Source organism: Vulpes vulpes, chromosome 13 (assembly GCF_048418805.1).
Source record: "Vulpes vulpes isolate BD-2025 chromosome 13, VulVul3, whole genome shotgun sequence".
Classification (NCBI taxonomy): domain Eukaryota; kingdom Metazoa; phylum Chordata; class Mammalia; order Carnivora; family Canidae; genus Vulpes; species Vulpes vulpes.
In genome coordinates this window covers 123601101-123621529 of record NC_132792.1, presented here as the reverse complement: position 1 = coordinate 123621529, position 20429 = coordinate 123601101, and the positions used below count along the sequence as shown (strand labels likewise).

Sequence of the window (20429 nt, the reverse complement as noted above, 5' to 3'; positions counted from 1 at the left end):
AATCTTAGTCACTGCTGAGGAAGGAAGCCAAGGTGCATTAATGAAGAAGCAGTTCTCAGTGTCAGGTCCAATGTACATAATGAGGTCATGAAAAGCAAAAAGAATTGCTAGGTCAGACACAAGGAAAATCAGAAGTTAAAGGGTATGGAGAAAAGAAATCGAGTGCCTATAAGCAGTTCAGAACTAAAATAGTGAATACTGAAAGGCTGCTGCAGGATTTCTGCCATACTGCTCCAGTTGCATGACACGATGTATTAGGCAGACCCGCACCTGTAGACAATGAGCTAGGAAACAGGAAGAAAAGGGCAAGTTTCATGCCTTAAAGGAGCTAGGCAAGACCAACGTCCCAATTAAGTATTAACCACTAAATCAGAGTTTCATATTGTCCCCTTCTGAATGACAATTCAGAATTGCTTGTGAATAGCCACAGTTAAACTGATAGAATAAATTATCCAAGTGCAGAAAAGCTATGAATGTCATTAGGATCACATGATCGGAGCTGAAAGGATGGGCAAATTCAAGGCCACAGATGCACTGATTGAGAAAATATAAAATTATGAAGAGGAAGACATCCCAAGTACAATTTCTTGGAAAGATAAAATTTTTGTTAAGCACCGCTTAATTTTTTTAATATGACAGACTAGGGAGTCATATGGAAGTTGGTCATGATATCTAAAACAAAATGAGAGTTAAAATACCCTCAAAATTTTATATACAAATTAAGTAATTAAGGCTACCATTAGTCATATTCCCTTTCCAAATCAGTTTCTAGTTTAGATACTTCTTCCTGACACTGGAAAAATTTAGCAATTAAACTGAAGACCACAAAACTAATTTCTTCTCCAGTACAAATACACAGCAAACAAAATGTAATTTCATCTCTCTTTGACCTATATTATGCCAATTACTTTGGATGTTTTTATTTCCCATATGTACCAGTATGTTCGAATGATATATAGGCTTCTAAAAAGACTACACATCATTCCCAAATGGTACTCTCTCTGGTACAAGCTTCACTTATTAATCATTCGAAAACAGTATGCTCACAAAAAAGTGAACAAACTGGGAAGCAAGAATGTTCCAAAAATGAATGACCAACTGAATCAGATAGGCAGATTTGAATTTCTTTTTCATCAGGACCGCTGGCATGATTGCAGAATTTAAAAGACCCAGATGATTCTGTATAAATCTAACTCATCATCCCTCTTATAAAAAGTCCAGCTCTAATGAAGTCCATAATGATCTGGATAAAACACATTTAATTAGATTATAAACTGCAACATAAAACAGCTGCACCATGCCTTTCAACATTTCCCTCTCTGAAGATCAGAGGATTGAAAGGGGGTTATAAAACAGCCCATTCATTTTTGTCTTTTAAAAGGAGGAAGAAAGAACCATTAGGCACAACTAAAGTTCCAGGCAACTTTTTAACAAGTGAAATCCAAGTGTGCCACATTCTGAGACCTCATAAGCAAGATATGATAATGGTGTCAGGTGACCAACACATCAATGGGATCCTATGCAATTAGAAAACTTTGGGGAATTCTAATGATTTCCTATGGGGAATTCTAACAATTTCCTATGTGTTACTGATAGTTCAAGACCTATTTTCTGCTTGATGGTGTCTAGATGAGAGAGACAGGAAAAAAAAAAAAAAAAAAAGAATCCAGCCAATTACGATGCATTTCAGAGATAATCTTCACATGACTTGCTAAGGATAAGCAAGTCCATCATGAGTCTGAGATGGTTGACTACAGACCTGTCTATCCTTCCATGGATGTTATCTATCTACTCAGATATTTATGTGTTTACTATAGGTTGAGAGAGACAGAAGATGGAAACAGCTATGCAACAATTGCTAAGACTTTCTTTAAATAATTATCTGTAGTTACTAAATATATTATCTTGACTACTAGTGACTAAGAACATGGCCTACCAGAGTCAGCAGACCTCTTTTAAATCCCAGTTCTAGTATTTATTAGCTCTGTGATTCTGGACAAGTAACTTAACCTTTTTAAGTTACAGCTGTCCCACTAAACATAGTAAAAACAACACAGGCTTCATAGGGTAATTATGGGGGATTAAATGTAAAGCACTTTTCCTGGGCTAGAGTAGGCATTCAATAAATTGAGTCACAATCAGAAGAGAAAAGCACATTTGAGAGAAATTAAAAACCACTAAATAAATAAATAGATATATACCATATTCATAGACTGGAAAATTCAATATTAAGATGTCAAATCTTCCTCCAAGTACTCTACATTCAGTAACGTTTCAATGAAAAGTATCAGTAGGCTTTAAAAAAACAAAACAAAACAAAACAACCCAAGAAAACAAAAACAAAACAAAAACAAAAACAAAAGAAACCTAACAAACTGTTTCTGAAATTTATATGAAAAGGTGAAAATTTATAATAGCCAGATTGATTTTTAAAAAAGAAACAAAAACTTTGAGAGCATGCACTACCTGATTTCAAAAGATTTACTGAAGAGTTACACCAATCAACATGATGTGTTCTTGAAGAAAGGATAGACAAGGTATAGAATCTAGAAATAGAGCCAAACTTATGGCCTACTGATTTCCAACAAAGATGACAAGGTAACTCATTGGGGGAGGGAAAATCTCTTCAATAAATGATATTAGAACTACTACATGTCTGTATGAAAACTAAACATTATGCTATATCTCATACCATATGCAAAAACTCACTAAAAAAGATTATAAATTTAAATGTAAAAGCTAAATTGTAAAACTTCTAGAAGAAAATCTTTGTGACTTTCCATAGAAAAAATATTTCATAAAAGAAACACAACCATTAAAAAATTGATAAGCAGGACTGTATCAAAATTTAAAAACTTTTACTCCTCAAAGATACTATTAAGAAAATAGAGACAAATCACACAGGGAGAAGATGTTTGCAATGCATGTCTGTCAAAGAACTTATATCCAAACTATATAAAGAATGCTTACAACCCCATAATATATAGAAAAATAATGCAATATAAAATAGGCAAAAGACAGAATATTTTCAAAAGAAAATATACAAATGGCAAACACATGAAATCATGATCAACAGCATTACCTAAGCAGAGAAATGTAAATTAAAACCATGATGAGTTACTGCTGCATATCTGTTACAATGCTTAAAATTAAAAAGATTAGCAATACCAAGTGTTGACAAGGACATAAAACCAACTAAAACTCGTATACTGCTAGTAAGTACATAAAATGTTACAATTGTTTTGATAAGTGGTTTGGCAGTTTTTCGTAAAGTTAAACATAAACATCTACTACAAACCTAGCCACAATGCACCTCAATATTTACCAGAGTAAAATGAACATGAATATCCATCAGAGATTTGTATATGAATGTTCATAGAAGGTTTATTCAAACTATATGCCCATCAGCTGGCAAATGGATAAACAAAATGTGATATGTCTACCCAATGAAATAGTACTCAGCAATAAAAAGGAGTAAATACACCCAACAGTGACTGGGTGTATTACACCAAGTGAAAGAATTCAGATATAAGGGTGCATAGTGAATGATTTCACTCATATAAAATGCAATCTAATATACAGTGACAAAAAGGAGATCAGTGGTTGCCTGGGGTAGAGAACAGAGGAAGTGAGTGGTCCAGGTGCAAAGAAGATATACACAGATAGCCATGTGTATGCACAGGGAAAGAGGCTCAACATCACTAAAAATCAAGGAAATGCAAATCAAAACCACAATGAGATACCACCTCACACCCATCAGGATACCTAATATAGAACAGTAAATGTTGGTAGGATATGGAGAAATTGGAATGCTTGTGCATTGTCAGTGAGAATGTAAAATCGTGCAACTGTTGCAGAAGACAGAATGGTTCCTCAAAAAGTGAAACATAGAATTATTGTACAATCCAGCAATTTTACTTCTGGGTATGCTGCCAGAAGAACTGAAAGCAGAGACTCAGTCATATCTTTGGTGGGATTTTGTTGTTGTTTTTTAAAGATTTATTTGTCTATTTTGAGAGAGAGAGAGCACAAGCAGGAGGGGCAGAGGGAGAGAGAATCCCAAAGAGACTCCACACTGAGCACAAAGCCCAGCATGGCGCTTGATCTCACGACAACCTAGAGATCATGACCTTAGCCAAAACCAAGTCTGACACTTAACAACTAAACCACCCAGGCGCCTCTCAAACAGATCTTTCTATACCAATGTTCACAGGAGCCTTAACATAAACAAAAAGTGCTAATAGCCCAATTGTCAGGTCAACAGGTGAATGGATAAAAAATTACGTACATAAAACCATGGAATATTATTTGGCCATAAAAAGGAATGAAACTCTGATAGATGAGCTACAGCATGGAAAGACCTTGAAAACATCAGGCTAAGTGAGATAAGTCAAACATAAAAAAGACAAATATTGTATGATTCCACTTATATGAGATATCTAAAATGGGTAAATTCACACAGCAGGAAATTAGGTGAGAGGTTACCAGAGAGAATGAAAAATTACTGCTTTGTGGGTGCAGAATTTCTGTTTGGAGCAATGACAACTGACAGGGACAGATAGTGGTGGCTGCATGACACTAGGGATATAACTAATGAAACTGAATGATGAACTTTAAAATAGTTAAAATGGCAAATTTCTTCTTAGGTACATTTTATTGCAATAAAAAAATAGTATAAAAAAAAGTGGCAGAGGGAATCTTTTGAGAGTTAAGGGGATTGTTCTGTATCTTGAATGGGCCTGTGCTTTCACCAGAGTATAAAACTGTAGAAACTCATCCAATTAAAGAGATTTATTTAATTGTATAAAATTATTGCTCAATAAAGTTGAGTTCCCCTTATCAACTTTAAGGGGAAAAGAAGACACCAACAAATTAGCAAGAATATAATTTATGCCTCTCCTCCCTCCCTTCCTCCAATTCATCCCACCATGCCTAGTTTTGTTTTCATCCCATAGGAAGCAGGAAGAAAAGGGAGCAAAGAGGAAAACAAGATGCATTTAGGGATGCCTGGGTGGCTCAGTGGTTGAGTGCCTGCCTTTGGCTCAGGGGGTGATGCCGGGATCCAGGACTGAGTCCCACATTGGGCTCCTTGCAGGAAGCTTGCTTCTCCCTCTGCCTGTGTCTCTACCTCTCTCTCTCTCTCTGTATGTGTGTGTCTCTCATGATTAAATAAAATCTGTAATAAAAAAAGACTCATTTATTCACAAATTATTTGGGGAGCATCTAGTTCATCTATTACTCCAGTGACACTGAACATTGCAGGTTTAAGGACAAAGACATCAAGGTTTGCCAAGGTAGTCATTTATCGAGGTCATATGGAGTAAACACTAGAGCTCAATGTGCAGCCACTGTGGTCTGAAGTCTTTGCAGATGTGCACTGCAGAAATTTTCTCCTTGTCTGTGATCGTATAAGGCCTACACACAAGAGGGGAAAGGATGCACAAGCAGGGGAAAGTGGTAAGATGCTAAGCCATGACAACTGTACATTATCAGTCAAAACAAAATGTGTGCGAAACGAGTACTTCTGTTCATATCTTTAAAAAAGATTTTATTTATTTATTTATTTATTTGAGAGAGAACAGGGTGAGGAGCAGAGAGAGAAAGATAAGAAGATTCCAAGCTAAGCACAGAGATGGACATGGTGCTCGATCGCAGGACTCTGAGATCATGACCTGAGCCAAAATCAAAAACCAGACGCTTGACTGACTGAGCCACCTGTTCACATTTTTTAAAAAAAGATTTGTTTATTTATTTGAGAGAGAGAGAGAGAGAGAGAGAAGCTTAAGCAGACTCCATGCTGAGTGCAGAGCCCAATGCAGGGCTCGATCTCATGACTGAGATCATGACCTGAGCCACAACCAAGAGTCCAACATTTACCTGACCACACTGGAGCCCCAACTTCTGTTCACATTTAAGGACTTCTTGTAAAGAGTTCAAAACATGTCTTTGGCATTTCTCCTTACTGAACAGTTGAGTACAGAGGTTAAGCACATAAGCTCCAGAATCACACTTCCCAGGTCCCACTCCTGGTTCTGTGACCTAATGTGATCTCTTCCTGCCTCTCTTTTCTTGAGTGCAAAACAGAGATTATAACTATATCTACTACAAAGGGCTTTTGTAATGATTAAGAGAAAATAATGCATGTGATGCACTTAATATACATGGTGCACGTTATAAGTTCTCAATAAATATTAGTCTTCTTCTTCTATAAATTCCATCTGTAATATATAGGTATAGAAAGTACAGAGTCACATGGAATAATGAAAAAGAAGGTGGCTTCCTGGGTGGTGATCTGGATTCATTGGTGTTTTCTTTCCTTCCTCTCTTTTTTCCCTCCCTCTGCCCCTCCCTCCCTCCCCTCCTTCTAATGCACTATTGTTCATCAAATGGAGTTCTGGCATTAAAAATGTATGATGGAAACTAGGAATGATAGAAGCAAACCTCCGTCAGTAACCTAAAGTAGCACATTATCTTATGAAAGAATAAATGATTCATTTCTCTCTGGCAGAATTAGGTCTTTTCCCTGCATTTCTCTTTCTGGGGAAATAAAAATTTTATTCTTTCTCAAAAACTTGGAAGATCACTTTTGAAGAGCCAGTATTCAGAAGCTTGAGGAAGTCTTTTTATAGCCAAGTATTACAGCTGACAGTCTGAAAGGCCATATAAAAACATTTCGCTCTTCTACAAATACAGCAGCTCACAACAGCAAAACCACTCTCATTGTGGAAACAAGAAAACTGTTGGAAATTTTCAAAATTTATATAGTGTAGAAAACGACTTTTAGTGTAATAAAAATAATGTAAAAAGAATTGCTTCTTATAGTTAACAAAGGTAGGTACCCATTTGCCAACTCAAGTCACATCTCTGAGAAACTCCAATTTTGCTAGAGGTAAAAGTAAAGGAGGTAAGGAGAAAATCCTTTAGGGCTTATATTATATTCAAATTAGGGAGCATACTGTGGCCAGCTCTTCCAGACTAGCCCAGTCAGAAATAATAAGAAGGGGAGAAAAGAACGATTCAAATTAAAATGATTGTAGGGATCCCTGGGTGGCGCAGCGGTTTAGCGCCTGCCTTTGGCCCAGGGCGCGATCCTGGAGACCCAGGATCGAATCCCGCGTCGGGCTCCTGGTGCATGCAGCCTGCTTCTCCCTCTGCCTATGTCTCTGCCTCTCTGTCTCTCTGTCTCTCTGTTTCTCTCTCTCTCTCTCTGTGTGTGACTATCATAAATAAATAAATAAATAAAAATTTAAAATGATTGTAAATATTCTGTAACAACAGAAGAGCTTTTAAATTAAAATTCAATTAAAATTCACTGTTCTGAAAACTCAACAGGTACCTGTCCACCTGGAGGTAATACGTCTCCTACTCCACTAGCATCAGGACCCTTTGCTCATATTTTATTAGCAGGTATGTTGAGCTGGCCTGTGTTGTATCAGAATGTTGCATAGTTTTGTTTTGTTTTTTAAGATTTTAATTATTTGTGAGAGAGACAGAGAAAGATAATGCATGTGCAAAAAAAGAGGGAGAAGCAGACTCCTTGATGGATGTGGGGCTCAATCCCAGGATCCTGACATCATGAACTGAGTCAAAGGCAGACACAATCCTCTGAGCCACCCAGGAGCCCCAGAATGTTGCATAGTCTTCACAACCAAAACTAAATGCAGTATCTTTCAGAAGTTATAAAAAGTAATTTTAGACTTGAGGCTGAGGGATAAGTGGGTTGAGGGAATAAAAAAAAAAAAACCTATTCCTCTGCTTTTAAAGGGTCTTAAACTTTCATAAGAAGATTCAAGAAAAAAAGCAAATAAGACAATTACTCTGTGGCATAGTAATATTTCATTTTCTGGAACTCAATTAGGAGAACTAATGAAGAAGAAATGTGTCTCCTGCTCAAAAAAGGCAGCTTAAGCTGGTAAGAACCTAATTACTAACAATATTTGTGAAGCAAGATTCATTTATGCTCAAATAAAAAAACATTTAAGTATTAATATGAAAGTTAAAAGACAAAACAGTACAGAATACTTGTTATAATTTCAAATGTGTCAGCGTTAACAAATTAAGCAACTCGAGCGATCACTAAATATACTGCTTTTTAAACACCATGTATCTGACACAATGTGCCAAATATAAATATTTCATTTGAACAGACGGTTTAAGCGTTCTTTACATTTACACGAGGAACCTATCATAAAGTTATACCCTATCATCATCTTAACTCTGAATATTTGTATTTAACAACAAAAATGACATGACATTCCCAAAGCAGCAGGGTATCCTTCTTGATTTCTGGAGATAACAAAGTAAGAAATAAGAAAGAAAAAGCAGAGAAGAGACCAGCTGACTCTTGGTTCATTTTTAATAGATTTTTATGGTGCCTCAGTCATTCCTGGGTTGGAGCACATAATACTTTCTCTTCTGGGCATCATTTATATTGACCAATTTTTAGTTGTTAACGTTGTTTCCATTTGCAGAAGGGGTCCCTAGATCTGAGCTCTGACAATGAATAGTCAGTTCCCACCAAGAAAGACATCCGGGACCCACCTTACTTACCTTCAGATTATTTTGCTAAGCCAGGTAGAAGCCTGGGGAGGTGGTCCCTCACAGACACTCCTAACAGGAATCATGGGCTTCGGGACATTACTGGTCAAGGCATCCATTCCTTTTTTTCATTCCTAATGTAAACTTGGCTTTATTCTGGTACTCCTCATTAGAAATAGACGTTTTAAACTCTCATAAATGCTTCATGGCTAAATAACAGGGAAAGATAGTTGCACCAAGAGGCGTAATGGGGGTTGGGTAACACCTAAGTGTTTAAGCACATACTTATCAACTGGAAAAAAATACACGGATTCATTCTCTTAGGATCAAAAGTGTGGTAGGGTAATCCACACATCAAGGCCAATAAGGTAGAAAAAAAAAAAAAAACCCAACCAAATAAAAACCTCCAAACGGTGTGAATATACCTCACGATCCATTTGTAAGTGACCTAACTGGCTATGTTCCAGAGATTCGCATTGCCTGAGCAAGGGGCAGTCCTGCTCAGTTTTCAAACCACACACATTTATTTCTTTTTTTCATGGAGGGGGAAAAAAAGGTCATAACATTAGAATCTAAATATCTGAAAAAGGAAAGCAAGCTGATTATTCATCTATTTGATAAGTTGGCTTATTTGGCTGGTATTTCTTTAGAATCTCAACAATCACAAGCCAAAACTCTTCATGCTTTCTCAATGCATGAGTGGCTCAGTCAGTTAAGCATCTACCTTCAGCTCAGGTCATGATCCCAGGGTCCTGGGATGAAGCCTGGCATATGGCTCCCTGCTCAGTGGGGAGTCTGCTTTTCCTTCTTCCCCTCCCCTGCTAGTTCTCTCTAATAAATAAAATCTTTAAAAAAAAGAATCCACAAATTTAATGAGGAACTAACTGCTCATTAGGACTGAGAAACAGGAAAGATTCCTAGTTCATCTGCATGAACTTCACAGCAGTAACAGTGGTAATACACAGACTGGCGCCATTCCTTGTTTTTAGGTAAAAGAAACCACCTAAAGACTATTTCTTAGAGATGACAAAGTGCCTAGTCACTGACTTGGGGGTCCTTTTAGTCCACCATTTAAGGGTGACATGACCTCTCTAAAAGAAACATCCACGAGGAGTAGCTTGAAAACACTGTGCTGAATTTGGGGCACATTTCGGATGGGGTGACCACTATACAACTCCTATACAGTAAAGGCTCGAAGTTGAGTCTTAAATACACTGTGACATCAGAAGAGGAGAACAATGGCCCAAGTGATAATGAACCTGAGAGGCGGTACATCCATCCTAAATTAAGTACAATTTTCCCAATTTCATATGCTAGTCCTCTTGCCCATAAACTAACACAGGAACACTTAGGGTATTTTTCTTCCCAATAACCAAAACATTTACATATTGATATATTTCAACACTTCATTCCTGAAATGCATACTGTTATTTTTCAAAGGCAAATGTCTTATCTTCCCAGTGAAATGACGTCTTCGAACACACGACCCATATTCCTACACACTATTATGGCCTATGAAATGTCTAACCAGTTCCAAGCATTCAGTCTGGTTTTCAGCAAATATTTGCTGAAAAAATTAATGAATGAAGGTATGCTGAAAAATAATTAGATTTTCCTAGTAAATCAATTTTGCAAAAGCAACAAAGAGTCAATAACCATATGCTAGCTCAAAATGACTCTAATGAAGTCATACAAGAACTCAACTGGAAAACTTACAGTGTGGCTTATCACTGCTCTCAACCCCAAAGCTGCCACTCCTTTACCTCTGCATGATGTGCCACTACATCACGAGCCAGCCATTGTCAGAAAGAAGCCAAGAACACCCTCAGTTTGGATGATTCACACAAAGGACTCCCAGGACTCGGCACATAGTTGTACTCACAACTGTCTGTGACTTATCACAGTGAGAAGATAACAAAATCAGCAAAGGGAAGAGGCACATGGTGGAAGTGTAGGGGAAGGAACCATGCACAAGTGTTCAAGGTTCCTCTCCCAGTGTAGTCAGGCAGCAGGTGCGTGCTGTTCCTCCAACTTGGAGTTAGGATAACACCTGTGGGATGCTTCCAGCTTGGGGAACATGCAGAGATTCAGGGTCCAGGGACTTCAGTGGGGGAACTGTGTGTTGACACGGGCAGCACCCAGAAAGGTAGCAAGTGTTGAGCAAAAATCACTGTGTTTGTTTGTACAAGCAGTCTGGGCACCGTGAGCAACTCTTACTAGATATGGGGAAAACCTTCCCCAAATCTCAGTTATCAGATGTCAGTCAAGGACCAACCTTACAAAACAAGCAGGTCTTTTCAATGACAGCAGTTAGGCCTTCTGCGTTACTCTCCTCTGCACGGTGACCACACTAAAAACCAAAGAGCAGCCTCTGTTCCTACTTCCTCGATGTTCCTCTTCTACTCAAGGCCAAATTCAGTCATCTACTTCCTGACCACCTCTTGCACCTGTCCCCTCCACCCACACAGTCACTGCTTCAGGCAGGGCTTCCACATCTCCCAGAGGCACTGCAGTGACTCCTCTCCTGCCTCCCTGCCTCCACTCCTCTCTGTCCTCACAGGTTCCTCCCTCCTTACACCATTAACAAAACAGAGCCTTTTCTCATGTCCCCTAGCCATGGTCTCATTTCTCAACACAGTCTGCCACTATGACACACAAGTCCCTGAAGGCATCACACTTTCTTGCCTCTATCACTTGGTCCAGGATACTTGCCCTTTCCTCCTGGAACATCATCCACTTTAGCCAGGGTTAAGGAGTCCATATCCTTTAGCATTCAAGGCAAGGCTTCAACTCCTCCAGAAGCCCTCCCCACATCTGCTCCCTCTCCCAACCTGGATTAAGTCTCACAACCTTGAGTTTACCTCCCTCTGTGGAATGTGTTACATGGCATGTCAGCTTCACTGTGCATCCTGAGTAATATAAGGGTGCGGTCCCTGGTGCCCAGGAGGGTAACCAACACTGCCTGAATTGAAGAAATACTTGTTGACTGATTGATGGAATATCCCATTTTTAGCAAAGTCTTCCTAAAGTCAGCCTCATCCCCAGCTTAGTTCTGGCACAGATGCTGGGAGTGATGCATTACGTGCATCACTGGGTCTGCATTTGCTTTGTTCAAAAGCAAACAGCCACACGTATGATCTACCTCTTGGAAATGCAGATCCTCACGGCATGAAACTTCTATATCTCTATACCTCTGATTTTTTACTTATTTTCCTTAACGTCTTATACTAATTACTTATTATTTTTTTAATCCTGCCTTAAAATAAAATTAAAATCTTTCAGGAACAAGGCAGAATAAGATCTGTATACAGTCCCGGAGATATGAAAACACTATCCCATTTCTCTCTAGAGAAGGTGAATCTTCAGTGATTCTGGTAACCATCCCTGGCTAGATCCAAAGTGCCAGAAAGCAAAACTTACAAAAGGAAATATATTCCTTCTGTTTCTTCAGGTCCACTCAGCTCAGTTTGGTCAGTGGAATAAAAGGTTTGCACAGGTGTGCCCATATTTTCCTCACAGGATTTAGGAACAAGACCCAAAGAAGTGAGCCCAGATGTGTGCCTTGCTTTATTCAGTCAATGTGCTACTGAAAAGTTACATGTAAAATGAGTTGTGTAAACAGAATCAAAATTGAAATTTACTCGAGATGCTTGCTATGTAATGGAAAACAGCAAATCAATGAAGCGATTTGGGGGTGAAGCAAGCAATCGTTCCAAAATGTATCATCTCCTTTGTAATCCCAGATTTATAAACGGAGGCTATTTAAAAGTGTGCTATTAGAAACTGCCTTCTCAGACTCTCCTGCATATAAATACACCATCTTTTTAATTTGTTTACTCACCTCTAAACATAACTCAAGTTCAAAACCAGCCAGAAAAATAAAATTAATTTTAAATACAGAAACACTGTTATCACCAAATTCACACCAGAAATTATTAGCACCTTGAATGTGAGAATGCTCTCAAAGCCTTGCTAATTCCCCACCTGGCCTTCCCCTTTGACGAACACTCCCTGACAGCACTATAACACATTTCCCAGGGTATCAAAGGGGATTCAGTGCAATTAAGGGACAGAGGGACAGTCCTTGCCCTCAAAGAACTTACTGCCTATTTAGTGAGCAACCTCATTCTGGTCCTCTCCCTGTCATTTCATTTTACAATAATATCTAACTATTATTGACACGAGGCATGTTTTTCTTCTTTGATCCAGGTTTTTATTTTTTTTTCCCCTTTATATTTGTTTGCTTTATAAATTCCCAGGCTGGAGATGGTTTTCACTGATTTGCTTTGTGAGATTCCTAACAAATAACTACAAAGAAAAAGGAACATAGAAAGAAACTCATGCAGAGATGGAAAAAGTCCTGAAGAAGATCTATTTTATTTTTTAAGTCATGTCTACACCCATTGTGAAGCTCAAACCAGGATCCCAAGATCAAGAGTCACACGCCCTTCTGACTGAGCCAGCCCAGCGACCCCTGCAGAAGTTTTAAAGCTCATTGCCACTTAAATATCTAAATTTAATATTAAATATTGCTAATTTGAATTACTATATGAAGACTCTTTCTGAGTTAATTACAGATCTGAATTTTTAACGCAATTCAGGTTAATTTACCTCAAGTACAAAGATAGTAAGTCAAACTTTGCTCATCAAAGGTGGCTTAGCAGACATCATGGGAGATTTAATTTTAATGAATCAATAGATTTGTGATTTGCTTCTCAATAATTCGAATACAAACAAGATTTCAAAAGCTGTTCTTTCATGGAGGTTAAGGATCAGTCTTCCAGTATTGCTTACATTACCATTTTTTCTTCAAATCATTTCTTACAAACACTGAAAATGTCATTTTAGCCAATTTATGTCCCAAATTTTAACAACTTCTAAATATGTACACTCAGACTGAAACTACCTTAGAAATGGATTGGGGATGAACCCTGACCTAGAGCCAAAAAACAAGACAGTACCGTTTAAGCTGTTCGATAAAACTTGAGCTGAGCTCTGCATTTATAACCAAAGATTTCTCAGAACATCTGACAGATCAATGTTTTAAAGTCCTTGTCCAGTGTTTACTTTTCTTTTTCATCTGTCACATTGCTCACAGGTATTTATGCTAATTCATGAGCTCCCACAGGGTGGGCAGGGTAACTTTATCATCTTAAGCACTGATGCATAGCTTCCTGGGTCAGAGACAAATAAATCTGTTAGTATAATTGCATGTTGCTTTACGTGCTGCGGTCCTCCTGCTGGGAAAATGTTAAAATATTTAAGGTTTATTTTCTGGTGTGATAGTGGTTTTATAATTAAAGCCTGGGGTAGGAAGAGAGAATGGCAGAATTTAGTACTTTAGTAGGAATAATCTTTCTTTGAATTAGTAAACTTAGAGAGACAGAGGGAGAGAGAGTCAATAAAAGTAAAAGTTCTAGCAGATCAGAGCTGATAGAGTCCTTTTGAGATCACTGTAATGGCCATTTTAAGACAGTATAGTTCAATTAAGACAGAGCTAGGGAGATTGTACACGTCACAAAGACCATGATTATCATCAGTAAAAAAATAAACTGAACCATATCATCAATGCTAAAATACACTACACTCCAATATAATGACTTTTTACCTATCTCTGTATTTGTCTATATACCAGCCAGCGGGGAGAACAGTTTTGTTCTTAATTAGCACACAATTTTGAGCTGGAGCTAACTGATTGGCAAGTAAGCCAAGCATTCCTTCACCCCATCCCTCAACTGCACAGGCTCCTTTACCAGTCTTCTCCTCCCTTATCTCGTGGAATAAATGAGAAAAATCTAGTCAGTGCGGGGAGCTGGGGGGGAAGGTGTGGGTTAGAGAGAACATCTGGTTTTTATCACTTGGTGTATCAGGATTTGCAAATTTCTTCAAATTCTAAATCTTTCAGTGTTGCTCTGCAGACTTGTGCTTCCTGGTACAAATAACAGCTACTCCTCCACTCAGTAATACTGTCCATGTCCCACAGCTGTGGGGGAGCTCAAAACCATCGTTAAGGACAAATTGCTTGTGAATCTAGCAAGTGACATTATTTTTATTACACAAGTAATTCTATAACTAACTTGATTTAAATATACTCTATCATCTTGTTTGAATGGAAAGCATATGTGTAACAACAGCCTGGAAGACAAATTAAGATTTAGATGTATTTTGCTGGATGCGCCCATACCCGGGAAAGGTCTGGCTCTGTCAGCATCACGTGGCAGGAAAACCATAAGTAGTTCTAAAGGCCACACGCTCTGGTGCCCCTACTGAGCTGTGCTGCTGGAACAGGAGCAAATGCTCCTTAGCAGGATCCTATTTGGGGGGGCACGAGAGACTATGCAGAAGGTCTATAAGAATGAATCTGTACTTTGCAACCAGCCACTCAAATCTTAACATAAGTGAATCCAGTGCAGGTGACTGTTTAGAAAACCAAGGAGAGTTAAATCTCTCTTGGTTATTTAAGTGATTCTCATCTGGAGGTGTGGTTCACAGAAGGAACCTCCTGGAAACTAGGATCAGAAAGAAGTGTTTAGTGTGAAAAACTCAGTTCCAGATGATTCTGTTTATATGCTTTGTGTTTAAATCCAGACTATTAAGTCTAGACACTGGAAATTAAACTACAGGTCAGCAAAAAAAAGAACACCCAAGCAGCAAAAAGCTGTCACATCACTGCCTTTATTAAAAGGGTACGATCTGCTTCTTTCACATCAATGTTTTATAATTTTCTTTTCTTCATAACAAAACCTCTTTAGCTGATACAAACAACTGAAAAAGAAAAACTAAAAGTAATAATAAGACAAACTTAAATGTGTAAGCTTAATATGTCTGTGCTGATAAATGCCAGGCTTGAGGAGGAAGATATGACTGGGAAGGTCTCTGAAAGACTGTAGCAGAACAGGGGCAGAAGAGACGGAGCCTGAGGTGTCAGCAACTTGCTACCTGAGGGCCCTTCCGCCAGCCAAATCCCAAGCCACTGCTTCTCATCTCTATCAAGAGTGTGGTAATGGACGTACACATACTGTCAATAGTAGTGAACTAAAGGAGCATTAGCTACTGTTCTACTAATGAAAACCACAATAATTACTACTCTTAACTAGTATCCAATCCAAGAATCTCCTTCATACCTAAGCAGTGTAAATGATTCTTGGAAGGGAGCCAGTTCTGCAGGCATAACAGCCATCATCTGTAGTTATCCATCTGAATGACCACACATACCTCCAGCAGGGCAAAGGCCAATGTCTCATGTGCAGGTGAAAAAGTGATCTCCCTACCAAAAATGAAACCACCAAAACCAACAAGGGAAGAAGAATTACTGACTAGGCTATATTTAAGCAAGAAACGAGGTAGCTCCTATTGGAAAATAAAATGATGGCAATCAGCTTTGAAGAGCACCATTTGGATTGTTATCTCTGTTGTTTAGATACGTCGACTCAGGTAAAGTGACAGGAAGTACAACTGACCCTTGAACAACACAGGTTTGAACTGTGCATGTCCACTTAACATGGATTTGTTCCCCATAAATATAGTATCAGTATCATAAATGTGTTTTCCTGATTACTTTCTTAATAACATTTTCTTTTTCTATCTTACTCTACTGTAATACACATAACACACAAAATATGTATTAATTGACTGTTTATGTTATGTATTAAACAATAAAAATTACAATCATGGTAATTATCCTTCTAAATTAGATAAAAATCTTTAAAGTAGATTATCTATATTAATCTGCTAACCTACAATCATGCCCTATATTTGTTTTGGCAAATAAACCATGCAAAGCATTTAGGGACAAAAATGTTGCCAGAAATTAAATGTAAGACCGGTTCATAAATGCATGTATCATGTTTCATAATCATTTTAATGTTAATTAACCAAACAAATAAATACAACCTCAACTCAAGAAACAAAACCACAATAAAAGAGAAAGATGACATCTTTAAACTCAAAAAGATAGGACCTCAAGCTTTTTATCATGCAGCTTTCAAACTCATCTTGATTTCAACCCCCAAAATATGCAGGAACTGCTTTGTAGCTTCTTCTGAAAGGATCCTACACTCCCACCGGCTCATTCCTGAATCAGACCAAGGAAGCAGGATTCTCCTGCTCTGGCCCCTACAAGAGCTGAGTTCCCCTTGGAATTAGCATCAGGCAGGAACTGGTAGAATTCTTCCCCTAGATGCTTAAGCAGGCAGTGGGCTATGGCAGTGACATCACTGCCCCATATCTTCACTCTGAGCAGCCTTGGTTGTGAGAAGTGAACCACAGCACCCTCCTCTTCCCTCTCCTTTAGTGGATCATGCCCATGGATGTGGTGGCCACTTGTTTGGCGTGAATCTTTGCTCAGAGGAAGGGCTTATGCTTTTAGAGTAGCTCACTCTTCCCTTCCTAATCCATTTTTAAGACTGAAAGGCAGTGGGGACACATAGAATCAGAAAGACAACTGAAGAGGCACAGAAAAAGCGAGGCAGGAGCTAGCCAATTCCTAAATCCATGGCAACAGCATGGCCCTCTCTGGCCATCTTCCTTCCTTTCCCTTCTTCCATCCTGAGGGCTGGACTGATAACATCCACCCCACCTCTTCGGGCAAGAGGAGAAAAGATGCCACAAGACAATTCAATTCTCAAAGGAGGAGATAGAGAAAGCAGTATTCAATATTGATCCGGTCCAATTACACTTTCTTGGTGTCTAGCCAGAAACACACGTGAGCATTTTTGTAGCCATCTATAAGAGACTTATAAATGTACCTATTTCAAAATAATGAGCTTAAGTTATCAGTTTTCTGACATATCCTTTATTCATTCCCATTTTATCTTTTGAAAATGATATCCAAAAGGACAAAAACTTCAGGCTATCAGAGCACCAAAAGACAAAGTCCCTGTATTCCTTTCCCTACTACCCAGGGATCAGCTCCAAACAGAGAACTCCTCACCAAGAGCTAAACTCCTTACCCAGGGATCTGTCAGTACTCTAATCAGGAAGTAACAGAACCAAGTGAAGTCGTGTGATAAAATGGGAAGGTACTGATTATGTTTAAAGTTACAAAGGCAGGGCACTAATTAGTGACAAATCTGATTGTGGAATTATTTTAATGGCATGTACCTTTTACTGCTTTCAAAGGCATAGAGTAAGCCGAACAAGCTATGACTTTGTTAGATAATGAAACATAGCTAAAAATTTATGTGTAATTGGTAATTTTAAACTAGTATTTAAAAGCTTTTTATATATCAGTTAGAAAAAACATTCTTTTAAGTCAGTAAGTGGCAACCATCAATTGTAATTCTGTTCTTGGTCTAATTATCACAAATTTCAACTAAGAAGGCTCCAAAACAATAAAGCTTTACTGTTTCAATTAAAAATACTAGTTGAAGGGTTTCCTATGAGAATTACAATAGGATAAATTAACTCTATCTACAGAAACACTGGAGTATAGAATATCAAATGTATATAGTAAACACAGAAAGATAGCTATGGCATAGTAGTAAGTAAAAATGGAGATGTTACAGATATATACACAATAAGATGCAACTTACCAAAATAGAACAAAACAATTCTCGATTTTTCTCACAGAGCATGTGTGTGTAATCTTATTTATTTATTATTTTTTAAATAATTAATAATTTAAAGTGGACTCTACACCCAAGATAGGGTTTGAATTTACAACCCTGAGGATCAAGAGTTGCATGCTCTAGTGACTGAGATAGCCAGGCACCTTTGTATGTAATCTTTAAGGTCACATACCAAAATGTTAGCAATGGTTATGTCTGGGAAGGTATGTAGAAAAAGTAGGAGGAGAGGAAATAGGGATTGGGAACAATGATCAAGTGTGATTTTAACTTTGTATGGATTTTTAAAAATAAAATGATTATGCTTATATATTATTTTTGTAATTAAAAATTAATATAAAATTTCAGGTCATGGATAGCCCTTGTAACTAATCACAAATATTAACTGCCATGTATTAAAGAAGCCTAGGACCTAAAGGTACTAGGAAAACACTATGGTAGATGCTGTAGAAGTTAAGCATTTGATTCCATTTGTGTTCAATTTTATGAGATCCGTGTCAGAGGAACAATTTCTCAAAAAGAAATCAACTGTTATGACTGGCAAATTGACCATGATCTAGATCATTAATACCAAAGGATATCTAGAAAGAAGCACACGAAATTAAGAAATAATCTGCAACTCCAAAAAACTTAACTTTGAAACTTCTGAAAATCAAGCTATTTCTGGATAAAATACTTTTTGCAAATAAAAACAAGAGAAAACCTTGCCTTTCTTTTTTATTGGCTTTGCAAAAAAAAAAGCTGTAAACATATGCTAGAAGCAATAGTTATTAAAAGTTACAATAAGGCAGGCACCTGGGCTGCTCAGTCAGTTAAGCATCTCACCTTTGATTTCAGCTGAGGTCATGATCTCAGGGTTATGGGAAGAAGCCCCACACTGGGCTCCTCACTCAGCTGGAGTCTGCTTCTCTCCTTTTCTGGGTCTGTCTGCTCCTCCCCCTGCTCATGCTCACTCTCTCTCTCATAAATCAATCAAATAAATCTACCTTTTTTTTTTTTAAGTTACAATAAGGCTTCTGGCAATGGTGAAGTAGCTCCTATCATAAAAACCAATCATATATAACAGCTATAAACTCTACATAAAATATATAAGGCAACTAACTGAAGGCACTGAAGAGTAATGTAAAGCAGAGAGAAGCTAGAGGAGAATCAACACTTGAAATAAATGAACACCACTAGGTGAGTTTCTTGTGTCTAAGGCTTTTTGGCTGAATGAAGGTCTGTGCCACCTGGGACAACTAAAACTCGAAAAAACAGAATACAGTGAGAAGAAAATATCCCAGTGAGAACCACAGAAGGGAAACCCTAAATTTACTGTGCAAGCAGTACCTGGATCTCTGGCTAATCCCTGAAATCGCATGCATCAAGCAGATGCCCAGTAGTCAAGCCAAGGCTAAAGGAACTGAATGACTGCCCTTCACAGTGGTAACAAAGTTTGGAGCAAGAGCTCAGCCAAGATAATAGCTTCCTAAAACAAAACAAATTTAATAGTCTTCAGAAGAATATAAAGAATCCAGAATCCTGGAACATCTTAAAAACATTCAGGATAAAATCCAAAATTACTAGACAATGAAAAAGTGACCTATTTTCAAGGCAAAAAAAAAAAAAAAATGCAGCCAATGGAGAGCAACCCAAGGTTGATTTAGATGTTGTAATAACTAACTAAGAATGTTTTTAATCAGGTTTCATAATTATACCTAGGGGAAAAAGGATAATATGTTTGTAATAAATAAACAAATAGGAAATATCACCAGAGAATGAAAGAAAAGAAAAGAAAAGAAGAAAAGAAAAGGAAAGGAAAGGAAAGGAAAGGAAAGGAAAGGAAAGAAAAGAAAAGAAAAGAAAAGAAAAGAAAAGAAAAGAAAAGAAAAGAAAACTGGAAATTCTGAAACTAAAAACTACAGTATCCATAATTTAAAAATTCAGGGGATGGCTTAAAAGAGCAGGTTATAAATATGAAGAAAAATCCACCTAAAAATCATCTAATCTAAAGAATGGAAAGAAAAGGACTGAATAAACCTTTAAAAACCCTGAGACTAGGTCCCTGGGCGGCTCGGTGGTTTAGCGCCTGCCTTCGGCCTAGGATTCGATCCTGCAGTCCCGGGTTGGAGTCCCACATCAGGCTCCCTGCATGGAGCCTGCTTCTCCCTCTGCCCATGTCTCTGCCTCTCTCTCTTTCTCTCTCTCTCTCTCTCTCTCTCTCTCTCTCCGTGTCTCTCATGAATAAATAAATAAAATCTTTAAAAAAAATAAAATAAAAATAAAAACTCTGAGACTTCTGAGAAAATATCAAAGGTCAGACATATTTGTAATTGGAATCCCAGA

The 20429-nt window shown here is 37.9% G+C and overlaps 1 protein-coding gene across 5 annotated transcripts in view; it reads right to left on the bottom strand.

The window, feature by feature from the left end:
* The window catches only part of SMYD3 (SET and MYND domain containing 3), a 703593-nt gene that overhangs the window by 261648 nt on the left and 421516 nt on the right, over positions 1-20429 (bottom strand). The window contains exon 1 of one of the 5 annotated variants that reach the window (XM_072732819.1): positions 10166-10170. The exons of the other annotated variants lie outside the window; for them this stretch is intronic. The gene's annotated coding sequence lies outside the window, so the exon portion shown is untranslated. Of the gene's footprint in view, positions 1-10165; positions 10171-20429 lie in introns of those variants that run through there. 5 annotated transcript variants of the gene reach the window in all.